Source organism: Oryzias latipes, chromosome 12, assembly GCF_053564925.1.
Source record: "Oryzias latipes strain Hd-rR chromosome 12, Olatipes_Hd-rR_3.1".
NCBI classification, from domain to species: Eukaryota; Metazoa; Chordata; class Actinopteri; order Beloniformes; family Adrianichthyidae; genus Oryzias; species Oryzias latipes.
Window position 1 is genome coordinate 13952965 of NC_136248.1, and position 14631 is coordinate 13967595.

Here is a 14631-nt window from a genome sequence, read left to right on the forward strand (position 1 = left end):
AAAAAAAAAAAAACACAATAAAATTGAAATTATTTTTTCTTTCTGTGCGTCCCGGTGCCAAAATTTCCCGGTGCCAAGTGTCCCGCGGCCCGATACCGGTCCGCGGCCCGGTGGTTGGGGACCACTGCTCCATCTGATGAAGGCATCCGTGGTCACAGAGAAGGAAGTGGACAATGATATGACAAAACCAATCAAGGAAAAAATCTTTGACTATTTGATCACAAAATATGAAAATCCAGCTACCCAAGAACTTCTGGACATGGCGGGTTTCATGGATCCCAGATTCAAAGCCAACTATATCAGCACCGATCAAGTCTCAAACATCAAGACCAGGGTGCTGTCAGAAATGGAAGCAATGGCATAAAAGGTTTTTCATGCTTTCTTTTTTTTTTCAGAAATGTTAATTTAATTTTGTTGAAAAAGTTTTTTTTCCTCATATTTTGCTTTTCGTTCTAGGAGAGAACCTCCACGGATGCAGAAGCCCAGACCAATGATCCACCCAGTGCTCCACTGAAAAAGGCAAAAAAGTCACTGGGGAGTTTCTTCAAGACAAGCCCACTCCCCAGCTCATCTGTTGCGCAACTGTCACAAGCTGTAGAAGCTACATGCTGTCTGCACCCCTAGACAGTGAAGAAGACCCCTTGGCATGCTGGAAACTCCACCAAATTACATTCCCACAGCTGAGAAAGCTTGCAAGGAAGTACCTCTGCATACCTGCAAGCAGCTCACCTTCAGAGAGACTTTTCAGTACATCAGGAAATATAGTAACATGTCAGCGCACATGTTTGAAACCATCAAAAGTAGTGAAACATACTGATAGTGTTCTTTATTGTTCACAGTATGTCACATTTATGTTTTTGGGCCTCTTATCTTTTTTCTTCATTGTTCATCTAGGTTTTGGCCAGAACTAAAGGTCTTACTTTTTTCTTCTTTTTGAAGTAAAAAGGGCATCTATATGTTTTCTTAATCATTCATCTTAGTTTTGGCAATATAGCCTGAATTGTACTTCAAAGATAAAGAGGGGGAAAAACCAATGACTTATATCGCTAGAGCAGACATCACGTGATTCCTCATGGGAGGAGAGCACCGCCATCTTGGTGAGGTCAAGTCACTGCTGCAATGCATGCATGTGAACACATTTTTTGTAAAATGCCAGTTCATTGTGCGGGTTTCAACTGGCAAAATCAGAGAAATGAGTCCACGAAGGACGAAGGCATAACATTTCACAGGTAAATACTATATATATTTTTTCTTAATGCTGCAGGGGCATCATTAATAGTCCACATGTTGACATGCATGATGCTGCAGGGCTATTATCAACATGTAGGCATGCATGATGTACATATAATTTGCTGTCAATATAAATGTAAACTTTATTGTGTTACATGTATACAGTATACTAGGACTAGGCTATTATAGTAATATAGATTTATACATTTCTGACTCAGTGACCGAACTTTTCTTGCAGTTTTCCAATGGATTCAGACTTAAGGAAAAAGTGGGCCTTAGCAATAAAAAGAGCTAACCCAGATGGATCACTGTGGTACCAACCAGAGGGCTGCATTGGGATTGGGTCCCGTGGGACCCAAATCTCGCGGGATTGGGCGGTTTGAATTGTGCTGCGGGCGGGAGCGGGCGGCAAAAAAACCCCCGCGGGATCAGTGCTGCCATGAATGTCTCATGAATATATATTAGCGGACTACGTTAGGCTGTGCAGCTGTTGGATTCTTATGTACTGAAGCTCCGTGAAGGCACCAGGTAGAGACGCCCAATGGCCTCTGTCATCTAACCTGTTGTTGGGGGTGTGCCCCGCCCCGCCCCGCCTCTTACTAAAAGCGCGCTTCAGGCTTCAGGCTGGAGGAGGGACATGAATCTCTTTAATAATATCAAAATACTTGTTTTTTTCCTGCGGGACGGGAGACGACACAAAATCAATGCATCTCTATGACTGTGCGGGAATAAATTCTATGAGTTTTGCGGGTGCGGGCGGGAGTGGACATACATATTGTGGGAGCGGGCGGGAGTATAACGCATACGTTGCGGGAGCGGGCGGGATCTGTAAAAATTCAGCGGGCGGGAGCGGGATGAACAAAATAGTCCCGCGCAGGGCTCTAGTACCAACTAGCAATACAGTCTGTCTATGTTCAAAAGATTTTGAGGAAACAGATTTTGATAAGAGGCCAGACTGTTCGCTTGAAACCCAACACCATAACATCTGTGTTGCACCAAATTGATCACTCACTGAATCAGTAGGGTAAATCTCTTGTTTTTCTTTTTTTTGGTTTTTTTTTTAAAGGGGAAAATCTGTTGTTGACTTTTTATTGATTTATTATTATTATCATTTATTATTATTGACCTTTTATTGATTTATTGTTATCATTTAATATTATTATTGACTTACTATTGATTTATTATTATTATTCATAATTGATTCCTCAATATTATTTACTTATTTATATATTGTTATTAATTATTATTATTGACTTATTAATTATATATTGTTATTATTTATTATTGACTTATTGTTAATATATTGTTATTATTTATTATTATTATTGACTTATTGTTGGGCTTTTCTAAATAATTGAAATTACATGTTAAAGAGGTCTAAAACTTCGAAATGTTTAAAAATTATTTTTAAAAATTCTTTGTAATATTTTTTTTATTTATAAGAAGTCCTGCAACTATGCATTTTTCATTAAAGTTTGAGCTTATTGATTGACACATGTCAACAATGCCTGATCGAATAATCATCTCAAACCCCAATTTCTTATAAACAAGTGAAGATTTCCTCACATCTATATTAAATTATATTTATGTAAAAATTCACTAATATTTGCAGCAGTTGGTTAAAAAAATTACAAAAAGTTCTGCATATGGTGCGTGATTGGAACTATAATAAACAAATTAAACACATTCATCTTTGCTGATAATTTACTTTTTCTCCTAGTCCTCTGTTCAGACTTCAAGGGTTTCTGGGGGAAACGTTTTATTACTGTTCTCCTTCAATCCCTTCGCAGCGCCTCTGTCCCTCTTGCCGGCACGGGCTCTCACTCCCTCTACGCTGCACGCGCTCCCTCTACTTACACACACGGCACGATTTCAGAAGCACATATACATCCTCATTCTACAACAGAAGTTTCCGTCTGGCGAGGAAATACGACAAATTTACTGCGTTCTAATTATTAATTTCCATTGTTTCCATTTCCATTACAAGCTGCGTGCGTTCTTGAGGGCGCGACACGGCCGCCCGTCGGAGGATTTTGTGTTGGGGGGAGGGGGGGTTTATTACTGTTCTCATTCACTCCGTAACACCAAACATGAACGCGCACTGTTAGATTTTGATGAATATTACTACATGTTTTGTTTGGGAACTATTTTGTGCAGTGCAAAGTTACGTGTCTGTATAAACAAAGGCGGAGCCTCCTGCCCCGTGTTCTTCATGGTTGTCAGGCTCATGGCTACCGGAAAGGTGACAGAGTGTTCGCAGTGTCGTTTATTACTGAGCAATATATAATATTCTGAGAAGATTGCTGTACCAGAGAGCACAGGTGAAGCCTCGCGTGCAGCTCGAGAGCGGTCCGCTGCAGAAGAATCAACATGCACCCCCAACACACTTGTGTGCGCTCCTTCCTTCTACACACGCAGCGGGCTGACACACGCATACACACAGTCATTCTACAACACCTATATGGTTAGTTCATTGGTTAGATAGTTAGTAGTTAGTTGTTACTGTTATTTGTTAATGAAGAAAACCGCGTTGTTATTGTATTCATTTGCGACGCGGCCGCCGGGAGATTTTGTGTCTGGCGGGGGGGGGGCTGTGGTTAACAGTTACACTGTGCCAATTCACCGCGTTTATCACCGTGGTGATCAAAAATCCCACACCGTCACAGCTCTACTCTTAATGTTTGTTGGCATAACAGCTTGAATACAATGATAGTTTGTTGCTTTTCTACACTTTTTGCTGAAGGCATGTTTGAAAAAATAATTGTTCCTCGTCAGCAGAATATGTAGATCTCATTTTGCATGGTTGCTTCTTTCTCTTATCCCGACCGAATTACAACACATGGTCTTCAAAACAGAAAAGTCTCATGGCCAGAATTCTTGCCAACAGAGCATCTTTGTTGCTATAAATAGACTGATTCTCCAATTGAGTCACTATTTTTTCCCCCAAAGTGTTCCAAAGGATTTCGATCATACCATTTTTTGGGAAAAAATATATAACTGACTTTACATCTTACAGCACCATAACTATTCCGTCACTTAGTTTTTCGTGCTTCTTTCCCCCCAAAATGTACGGTACTTTAAAAATTGTCTGCTTCAGTCTCTAGTGAAACAAATGAAAGTAAAAAGATGTTTTAGCTAAAATAACTTGCAAAAGACTAAAGATTACAAGTGGATTAAAAAAATTATTCATTAAGATAAACTAAGAAAACACTATATAAAAATGGAGAGCTAATCAACAACCACGGGGGGGGGGTCATGCTGTGTGTGAGCAGGTTTACAGAGGGGCTCTATGCCCAGTAGCCGACACTGTCTGGCTGCAGTCACAGCTCAGGCTCCTGCTTCTTCAGACTTTATTACCTTTCATTTGTCGAACACAAACCATCTCCATTCAAAAAAAAAAAAGAAAAGCACTGCACTACTGCTTAAGAAAAACCAAAGATACATTTTTTCAGGTATCGAACCTATTTCTTTTTTTTTCTTTTAATTTACCTGCGTATTTTCATTCAAATGCTACAAATAATTGAGGGTGCAGTATGGTAATGGTGTAACGATACGCTAAAATCTCAATTCGGTTGGGTTCAGAATTTTATAGGGCTCGGTTCGGTACATTTCAGTTCGGTCCTGCTGTTTAACAAATCTACCTAATTTGAACTGCTATTTTATGAACTATTATTTTATTGTTATCTATTGTGTGTGTTTGTGTGTGCTTTGCTGCCGGACACATGAATTTCTCCCTTGGAATTTTAATAAAGTTTGTATCTTTCTATTTTCTGTATTTTTTTTGGCACAAAAAATGAAGGCAGAAACGTATACATAACAATGAATAAATTTGACCTGTGTAGGTGATCTGCTTTATAAAATAATAAGACTATTAGCTGCCAGGAACCAAAAACTTTGGATAGTTAACACTGGCCTGAAAAAAAACATTTTAACGTGCACATTTTTTTTCTTGTAGACTCGATTGTTACAGTCAGGTGATGCTGTTTTAAGTTCATTGCCAGATTAGATGTGTTACTGTGGCATACGCTATCTTTGTGTAACAATGTCAACACACAGCATTCGACTCATCCAATTGTCTTTTCCCTTCATGGATGCTGACAACAAAGCCAAAGTGTTCCCACACAGGAGAGCGTTAGGAGATGGGGGGGTCTTCATCTCTGGCCTCACGTCTCCATTAGCCATGTTGACATGCTTACTGTCCGTCACCTAATAGCGTCTCGGAGGAAACTCACGGCTAACACTATTTCTGCCTCGGCGCAAAGTTAATACTGTGACGACCTGGGAGTTAGCCCCACCTATAGCCACTAAGACTCATGGGAAGTGTAAAATCTTGTGTGTTGAATTCTTCACTGTAACTGAGAGAGCTGTGAAGAGAAGTGAGGTTCATGTTGTTACGCTGTTCGCGTGTGTTCATTATAAATGGGTTTTACTGCCGGAAATGAGATGGATCAATCTATTTCTCTGCCTACTCTTTCTCTGAGACTGTTTGAGGGTGTGTGGAGTATGGGGCAAGGACAGTCAACACAGCTAGTTAATAAGCAGCTCGGCTCTCGTTTCCCCGCTACGAGTGACAAAGCAGCTGGGTCATTACAATGGATATGCGGGGGGGGGGGGAACGTACCGAAACGGTACAGAACTGAACTGAAACTGCTGTACCGAAACTGTTCTTTTCAACTACATGTATCGTTACACCCCTAGTAATGGTATATCTTGGAGATCCCGCAGGGGTTTATTTCAGCCCTAAAACAGGAAAAATGGCTCAACAGGGCTATTTGCGTAAGTAAAATGTTAAGCATTTGTTTTAAAGGTTAAAAAAAAACTTTTATAAAAATGTAACCTTGCATAAAAGAAAAAAGACATTTCTTTACTCATGTAATTATATTTAAAAAAAAATAAACTTAAAATTTAAATCTACCAAAAGTGCTCTCCATGAAAAATATATCCTGTCAAAATTACACAAATTAAAAATAGGAATATGCTGCATAAAAAAAAGCAAAACTTGGAAATATAAATCAAATTTGTGCTTTTCAGCAATAAATCAAATTCTGTTTTTCTTCGTTTTAGTGTCTTTTTATCAGAGCTGGACACCTAGCATCATTTTTCTGTCAACAAGTTGGTTTGTGTTTGGTGCGAGGTTGTGTGTTGTGGAGATTCTCAGGACTGACTACAGGTGCTCATCAGTGAGACAACACATGTCTGCTGTTTTGTTAGTCTTCATCACTGAGAAGAGCTTCTCACACAGAAATGTGCAACCAAACATGCACAAGGTTGGATGTGCATGTAGACGGAGCTGGGGCATTTCTGCAGGAATGGAGTGAATCAACTGTGCAGTCCTGCAGTGATGAACCTGCAGCTTCATCAGCTCCATCTGAATCTGCACAGCTGCAGTTTCCACAGCAAACAGGTTAAAAAGCAACTGAAAATTCCTTTTTTGTTCTTCAAAGTTACCAAAGCGCTGTGCAAACTTCGTGCGCTCAGCTTCTCAGCGTGCGTGTTTGATGTTTGTCTTATGGCAACAATTGCAGCCACATTCGCTCCACAAAGTTTACCAGTAATGTCAGTGAAAATGTATCCTGCCTCCAATCGGTTTTTAGAAGGCTCTGTTTTCAGAATCATCGGTTTCTCTTCTGCATCGTTTAGTTTAGTATTCACCGGGGCAGCTAAAGCACTGCATTATGGGATCTGTAGTGACTAAGTTATCAGGGTTACATTTCTCTGGGCCATTAATAACAATAACAAATGTGCCCTAGAATGTCACACAGCAACTATTGTTTTAAAATGTTGGCGGTTCAATTCTTAAGGCAATTTTATCTTCGTTACCCTCGGCTCCCTAAAGCTTAAAATGGGGTAGTCAACAACTATCGCTACAGTGCTGATAGACATCAAGATGTATTTGTTTGTGAATTACTCATGTTCACACAAAAAGTCCAGATATCCCAATTTTTTCAAGTCTGACCAATGTTTTTATCTTCTGAAACTGTTCCAGTAGAACTTACGTTAAATGTTGCTTCTGAAGTAGTTCTTTACTGACAATATCTGATCTGAGGTTCAGGCCGAGGCTTTTGTGGTCTTCCTACGTTCCCTTAACTACGCAAACATGACTTTTTTTTCTTTCGTCTGCTACCATGTCCACTTTTTGTTTTCTGTTTGATTGATCAAAGTAGCTAAATACATTTTGGAGTTGCCCCAAAAGACTGCTGACTGAAAGTCCTTAGATTAGTATTCCTCATTTAAATACGGATTTATGTTTCTTTTTTGATTTTATTTTTAAAGAATCAGCAGAATAAGACACACAGAGCATAAAAGGCAGAGCATTCCAGAGTGTAGGGCAGTGGTGGGCAAACTAAGGCCCGGGGGCCATATGTGGCCCGTCACACTCTTAAATCTGGTCCGCCAAACTGGAAAGAATTATATTGATAGGCCTTATAAACATTTTATTTTCCGAGTAATTCTGGTGTGTGAATATGCCTATTAATAGGCTTCAGCCTGTTGTTGAAAATGTATAAATAAATAAATAAATAAATAAAAGTCTGCATAGTTGGTGCTCTACAGATAAATTGACCTTTGTTTAGGTGCAGACAGATAGGGTGTATTCAGACTGGATTTGGCCTGACATTGCTGTGATGTCATCCTAAAAGCTACCTTGTAGTTTCCTTTACAGAATTCTCTTAAAAACAATGCCATCACACCCCAATGATGAGACACAGCAACTCATTGAAATGCATTTCAGGTGAATGCAGACTCATTAAAACAATTTTTAATGAGGCGAGCATCTAACATAAAAGGGCTCCATCTGATTAGTCAAAAGCAGAAATAGATTTATTTGATTTGTTAAATACTTCAAGCTGCCATAAGATTGTTTTAGCACAATTAAGGTTACTTTGCGATGTATTGTGTAGGCATACTCTCTTATATTGTTCAGGGGGCAAGACCAAACATGGAGGCAGGCCGTAGTTTGCCCACCGCTGCCCTATATCATGATTTTTTTAAGCCTTTCAGACTAAACTACATCAATATATGTGATAATATATTAGTTTTCACTAGGCCTGGGCGAAAAATCGATTGAATGAATTAATAACTAAATCGAGTTTTTGTGTAATGACGCATTCTTGGCTCCCCAGAGCTTCCGTAGCATTAGTTTCACGCGGTATGGCAAGCGACAAACAACAACATCATAGCACACATGAAACAGTAAGCGACAGCATGGCTACAGGTGAGAGTGGGAAGTTTGTTCCCAAGAAGGGAATAAAATCCTCTGTTGCAGCAGCACCACAAACCTATTCCAACACCTGGGGGAAACCTTTCATTACTGTTCCCTTCACTCCGTAACACCAAACATGAACGCGCACCGCCAACACTTGTGCACGTTCTCACTCACTCTTGTGTGGCACGCGCTCATTCCTCTTACACACGCAGCGTGCTGACACACATACACATAGTCATTCTACAGCACCTATATAGTTAGTTTATTAGTTAGTAGTTAGTTGTTACTTTTATTTTTCAATAAAGAATAGTGCGTTGTAATTATTACTTGTACCGGTATTCATTTGCGACGCGGCCGCCAGGGGATTTTGTGTTTGGCGGTGGCGGGGGGGGGGGGGTCCGCAACTCCTGCTGCTTCATCAGCGCGGGGATCAAAAATCCCACACCATCCCAGCTCTAGTTTATATCTTGTGGGACACAAAAAAAGGGACTTCTCCAGTACCGACAGCAGAACCGTTGAGGTCAGATCTTACGGATGCTGCGGTCTTGAAAAATGTTGCCTCAGGTAGCCATTGTGCAGAAATGAGCAATTGACCTCATCGCACATTTGATCCTTGCTTTGCCCACCCATGTGTCGAAGTGTCCTTGGGCAAGACACTGAACCTCACATTGCTCCTGGTGGTTATAGGTTGGCGCCAGTGTTCAGTGGAGCCACCATCAGTGTGTAAATGTGTGTGTTCATTTGTTAATAGGACTCTGACTGTAAAGTGCTCTGGGCCTTCTAAGAAGATAGAAAAGCACTAAGTACACGGCATTTACCTTTTTCTGGATCATCCTTTTTTTTTTTTATTAATTTTATTGAATTTTAATTGCAGAATGTAAAGCACCCATATTTTTTCTGTAAAAAGTATATTTTTTCCTCTTTTACATTAAACCTCAGATGAATACAACTGAGCTTGATAAGTTTTACTTTGTGCATCATTGTTTGTGACATTGCAAAAACATAAAAAACTTTTTTTTTTGTTTTGCTGCTTTTCTGTGTTTCTGCATACAGAATTACTATTGTTTAAGAAGATAATGTAACCTTTCAGGGGAGCCAAGCTACAAAAACAGACGGAAAAGATGTGATAAAAATGTTGCTTAAATAACATTTACCATTTATATACCAACACAAAAAGGACTGCTGGAGTCAAAATATCTACCTCAAACAGCAGACATGCTCTCCATAAATCTCTGTGATGCCGATGCTACCTCCCATCTCCAACACTTATCACCTGTATGTATCAGCCTTCTTTGGTATAGGGAAGGTCACAAAATCTCCAGAGACGTGTCCTTTGCCACTAACATTCCCCAGAGACATCACTGACAGATCTATTGCCCAGTCACCCCCTCTCCTCCGACCCCCCTCCGCACTAATAACCCTCCCCCCTCAACATATATTTGTAATCATAGCCTTGCTGGTACTCAACCATGAAAAGGGTGTGAAATAAGGTCCGTCTTTGAACGCGTGTCTGTGTTCAATCAATAACTGCTGTATAATGTTGGACCGAAGAAAGTGAGCAGGATATCAGATGAGTTTAAAGGTCACCGTATCTTCGCTGCACTATGGGTAAGGTTTCATTTAAACACGCCACATTAACTGCCGTCTGGCCGGTTTTCTCTTGGAAACAAATCCTATAAAATCACTAAGACTTGTATCCTCAAGGAGTCAGGATACTCAGACTTTATTATCTGCGTTCACAAACATTCTAGAACTTGTTTTTAACAGGCTACACGTTAGCCACTTTAAGGTATTCACAATACCTGTAACTTCCAACCTTGTTTAAAACACATCGAAAAACAGACTGATACCACTAAAACAAACATTACAGACACTAAGCTAACTCCTAACCTTGGTAGTAAAATGTAAAAAAAATACAGTCTGACACTGCTACACGTTAGTGTATTTACAATAATTCTAAACCTTGTTTGCAACGCATAAAACAGTCTGATCATCAGTAAACACAACCAGATTTGATCCATTTACATATATGACTATGGAAGGATGACGGTTTGGCATACAGAACTTGAATGAATAGACAAGTACTTTGAGCAAATTCACTAGATGTTCCATCAAAACCTCCAAACAAGTAATATTATCATCTATGTTACTGTTTGAAAAGAAAGTCGGCAGAAATGATCTGACGACAACATGAAATCTATACTCATTTTCAAGTACCTTGAGTGGGGGATGATGACACAAGTCAGCATCACCATCACCCAAAGCAAAAGGATTCCACAGTGACCTAATCTTTTTTTTTTCATTGTCTGTATTGGAGACCTGGACTGAGTGAGTGTGGTGTCACCCATAGAAAATGGCTTAATTCCTGCTCTAACCAAATGAAGTACATCCTACACAAAACAGACGTACAGGAGTCAATCAGTCCAGTTCTCTTATACAGTCAAATGTCTGTTTACTCATTTTTGCAAAAACAAAACAGAAGAAAAACTATCAGGTGTTTAATAGTCTGAATGCATTTATGTGGCACAGACATTTAGAAACTCCAATAACTGTCCAGGAGTGGCTCCATTCCAACATGTTTGCCGTTCCCACAGCCAAGCAAGCCCTCACCTGATGTCTAAGCCATCTGCCACCTGTCTACTGAACAACACTACCAGCCTTCACAGAGGTATCACTGGATGCACCTGTGAGACAAACGCCACACAAACAAACAAACAAACAAACACAACACAATGAACGCCACATGGAAGTTCCTGTTTCTGGTGCTCAGTCTGAGGTTTTACATGGAAACATTGCACGGTCCCTTAAGAGCAAAGGAGAAACTGGAAATCACCCTGAGGAGATGTAGGCAGAAATGAAGTTCAGCTGTAATGAATCTGTACTGAACAGAGCAGAAAACATTTCCAACGCATTTATCAAAAAGGTGCTTCTAGAGCAGAAATCGCCCGGCAACCCCCCTTTCAGTGATGCATCTCCATCTGATGAGGGAAGGGGCAATCAACAGAAATCTGAGGGTATATCTAACATCAGGAGAGGGATTCTTAGTCCTTCAGGGTCCTGAGAGGGATGTCTAGGGTTGAGGAGATCCAGCCGGACTCTATATATAGAGGGTGGGTGCTGATCCCCCAACTACACCACCACCCCCAACCGAAAAGTCGTTTGCCCCCCCCCCCCCCCCCCCCCCCCCCCCCAACAGAAGCAGCATTTTCGACTTAAATCTGTCTTGATGAGTGAAGCCGTGGGGCGGGATTCTGTGAAGGCGCGTGAGAGAATGCTGGAGGGGAGGTGACTGTTGCTGGAAGAGACAGGTGTCAAAAAAATGTCTCCGTACATGATCCACATGATGGAAATAACCCTTCCAGGTTGATACAAATGTTCCCTCAGAGAGCTGAAAACCATAAACTCCTTCCGCGTGACACAAATTCGCTCCCAACTTGCCTCCGCAACAGACAATAGCGACACAGTTGCCGGGCTCGCGCTCCCCCACACCCACAGCATCTGCAGGCGACAGCAGCACTCACCGCGGAGGGAAGAAGCGGCGTTCCGCCGAAAAGGTGACTCCATTCAACACACACACACGAAAAATGGAGGGCAGGCGGGCGCAAAAGGAGCTCGTGCGAAGTAACCCCCCTCCACCACCACCTTTTACTCCTTCGTTACCCCACGGGCTCCGCGAAGCAGAGCCGCGGCCGTCGATTTGTAATGTGGATCACGCAGCGCGCGAGCCCATGAGGATGGATGCTGTCGGGGGCGGGGCCAAGCCGCTCCAGCCGAGCGTGGCTAATTGTGTGAAGGGGCTGTGTGTGTCACGAGCCCCTCTCGCCTCGCGCATCCTCCGCACAGACGCATACACGGCAGGAACATTCAGGAATATCTGTTCTCTAATTTCTAAGAGAAAGTGGAATCAATCAGTGCTGCTTAATATTCATGAAGCGTCACAGGTGCTCAGGTGTTTGATTGGATGAGCGCGGAAGGTTATTTTGGTGCTTGGTAGTAAACTGTCTCCAGAAAAGGATTTCCGTCTATTTTTTTTCTGTCAAAAAAAAATGAAAAAATTCCCACAGACATTATTAGCGTTGAGCACGTTTTATACAAGCTGTAGTAAACTACAAATTACTTGTTAACAAAGTAGTCTCTTACTGTCTCAGAATTATGACGTTTTACATGAATGCACAATTACTTTTGAGTCATTATTATCAAATACTTGCAGAGATGGAACACAATGGTTAGTGACCGTATTGCACTTTAATTATTCCACATTTATACGAGAGGTGTTAATGTGGAATAATGGATCAGCCTTCTAATTTTGTTTATTTGTGGTAATAATTGGAAAACCAACCCTTCAGCTTTAGTCAATGTAGCCTTTAAAAATGAAAGTAGGCTTTTTACTTTGAAGAACGAATAAAAAGATTGTCCAAATACAGAGCTGAGCACAGGGTTAAGATGCGCACACCAACTACATTCTTGTTATTCACCGTTTGCCATATCATTACAGAATCAGTGAAAGCTGATTCGCACAGGGTCTTGGGGAGAGATTTCTACACCGGATATCCTTCCAAACACAACCGTGTATTTTATCCGGCTAGGGGCCGACTCAGGGGGACCCAGACTTGTGCTCCCTTGTGGCCATATAGTTAGACAGTAGCATGAAGGGTCTTGCCCAAGGACCTACACTGTATGAAGCTCAATGTGCCCCCTGGGAATCAAACCCTGGTTTCCCATGTGCCAGTCCTGCACCTAATCAACTCAGCTATCTAGCTGCTATGCACAAAAAACCCTCTGACTGTTTCATTTTCTCATTTTAAACAGCCAGGTTTCGTGCAAGGAATGCATAGAGAGTGAACACCTTTCACTTAAAAAGCATCAACGGGCTTCCTGCGCAACGCACACAATTTTGATATTGATATTGCTTGGGTACCACCTCTATGCCCATTGCAGATTTGTCCAATATTTACCCGCAGACAGCCCATATCCACCCACAGGGGCAGCTGTGACAAAGGCTAAAATAAGACAGGCTACTTCATTAGTCAATAAATTCATGATCCATTCTTATCAGATAAAGAGAGGAATGGAAGAACGTAACAGCCTAGGATGCCATTGCTGGGGCTAGAGTTCTATTTGAGTTCAATAACCCTTTCAGCATCTTTTACTGTATGAGATGTAGTCAGGCAACTCTTGCCAAAGCAACAGAAATATCCTGTTTTAGCTTGATCACTTGCTGTGTATAGCAAAATATTTAAACATTTAAAAACAGGGATGGAGCTACAAGGGGCGTGGGGGGTAGTTGCCACTCTGACAAAAAGCATTGTCCCCCACATTTAGCCTGCAGAAGTATCATAGTTGACAACGGTTAAGAAATCATCAATACTATGTTCTTTAAGCATTGCAAAAATAACAAAACATTCATTTTAAAAATAACCTCAGCTAGAAGAAAGGCTGTTTGAATATTATAACAATAATAAAGCTTAAATACATATTTTGATCCTTTTAATAGACATTGCCTTCAACTCTGCTGTTTTCATTTGCCACCCTTTCAAAGTATTCTGCCCCCCTCTCATATAAAATGTTCTAGCTCTGCCACTGTTTAAAAACGTTATTAAACCAGTGTGATTCATATTTGCATAGTTTAAAAACTCACGTAAAAGTTATGACCCATGTGTTGAAGCACAATAGCAACTGTTACCTGGTTTAAAATGAGGAACATCCGAGGAAAGAGAAAACGGAGAAAGCAAGAATCTTTTCCTTACATTCCTACATTCCTACCATCTCATTATGCATCAAATATGAGGAATTCTTTGTCAACTAAATGCTTATTTTTTCAAAAACATATCCAGACAATTGCCAATTGCCACAAAACATTTTCCAAAATAATAAACAATAATAAATATGGGACCACAAGTAAAAAGCAAAGTAGTTTGAGGCATATTTCACAACCTAGAACAGATAGGATTGATTTTACAAGACTAATCATTCATTTAAATGAACAAAAGATTTTCTTGGTATCCCTTAGGTGTCCAGGAAGGACTGGACTTGCACTTCTATGACCTGGATGCTTGAATTAAAGGCATTGTGAATACACTGCTGTCAAATCTGGGACAGACACATTGACATGACATCACATTGCTCAACTCTGCTACAAGAAATTAGAGAAGAAACACTAGTGTGCTCAGTGATCCAGATTCAGTCCACACGCCACA

General features: G+C 40.8%; 1 protein-coding gene across 1 annotated transcript in view; it reads right to left on the reverse strand.

Moving 5' to 3' along the window:
• The window catches only part of plppr1 (phospholipid phosphatase related 1), a 59608-nt gene extending 47291 nt beyond the window's left edge, over positions 1–12317 (reverse strand). The window contains exon 1 of the mRNA XM_023960575.2: positions 11956–12317. The gene's annotated coding sequence lies outside the window, so the exon portion shown is untranslated. The remainder of the gene's footprint in view (positions 1–11955) is intronic.
• Between the last annotated feature and the right edge of the window lie 2314 nt (positions 12318–14631).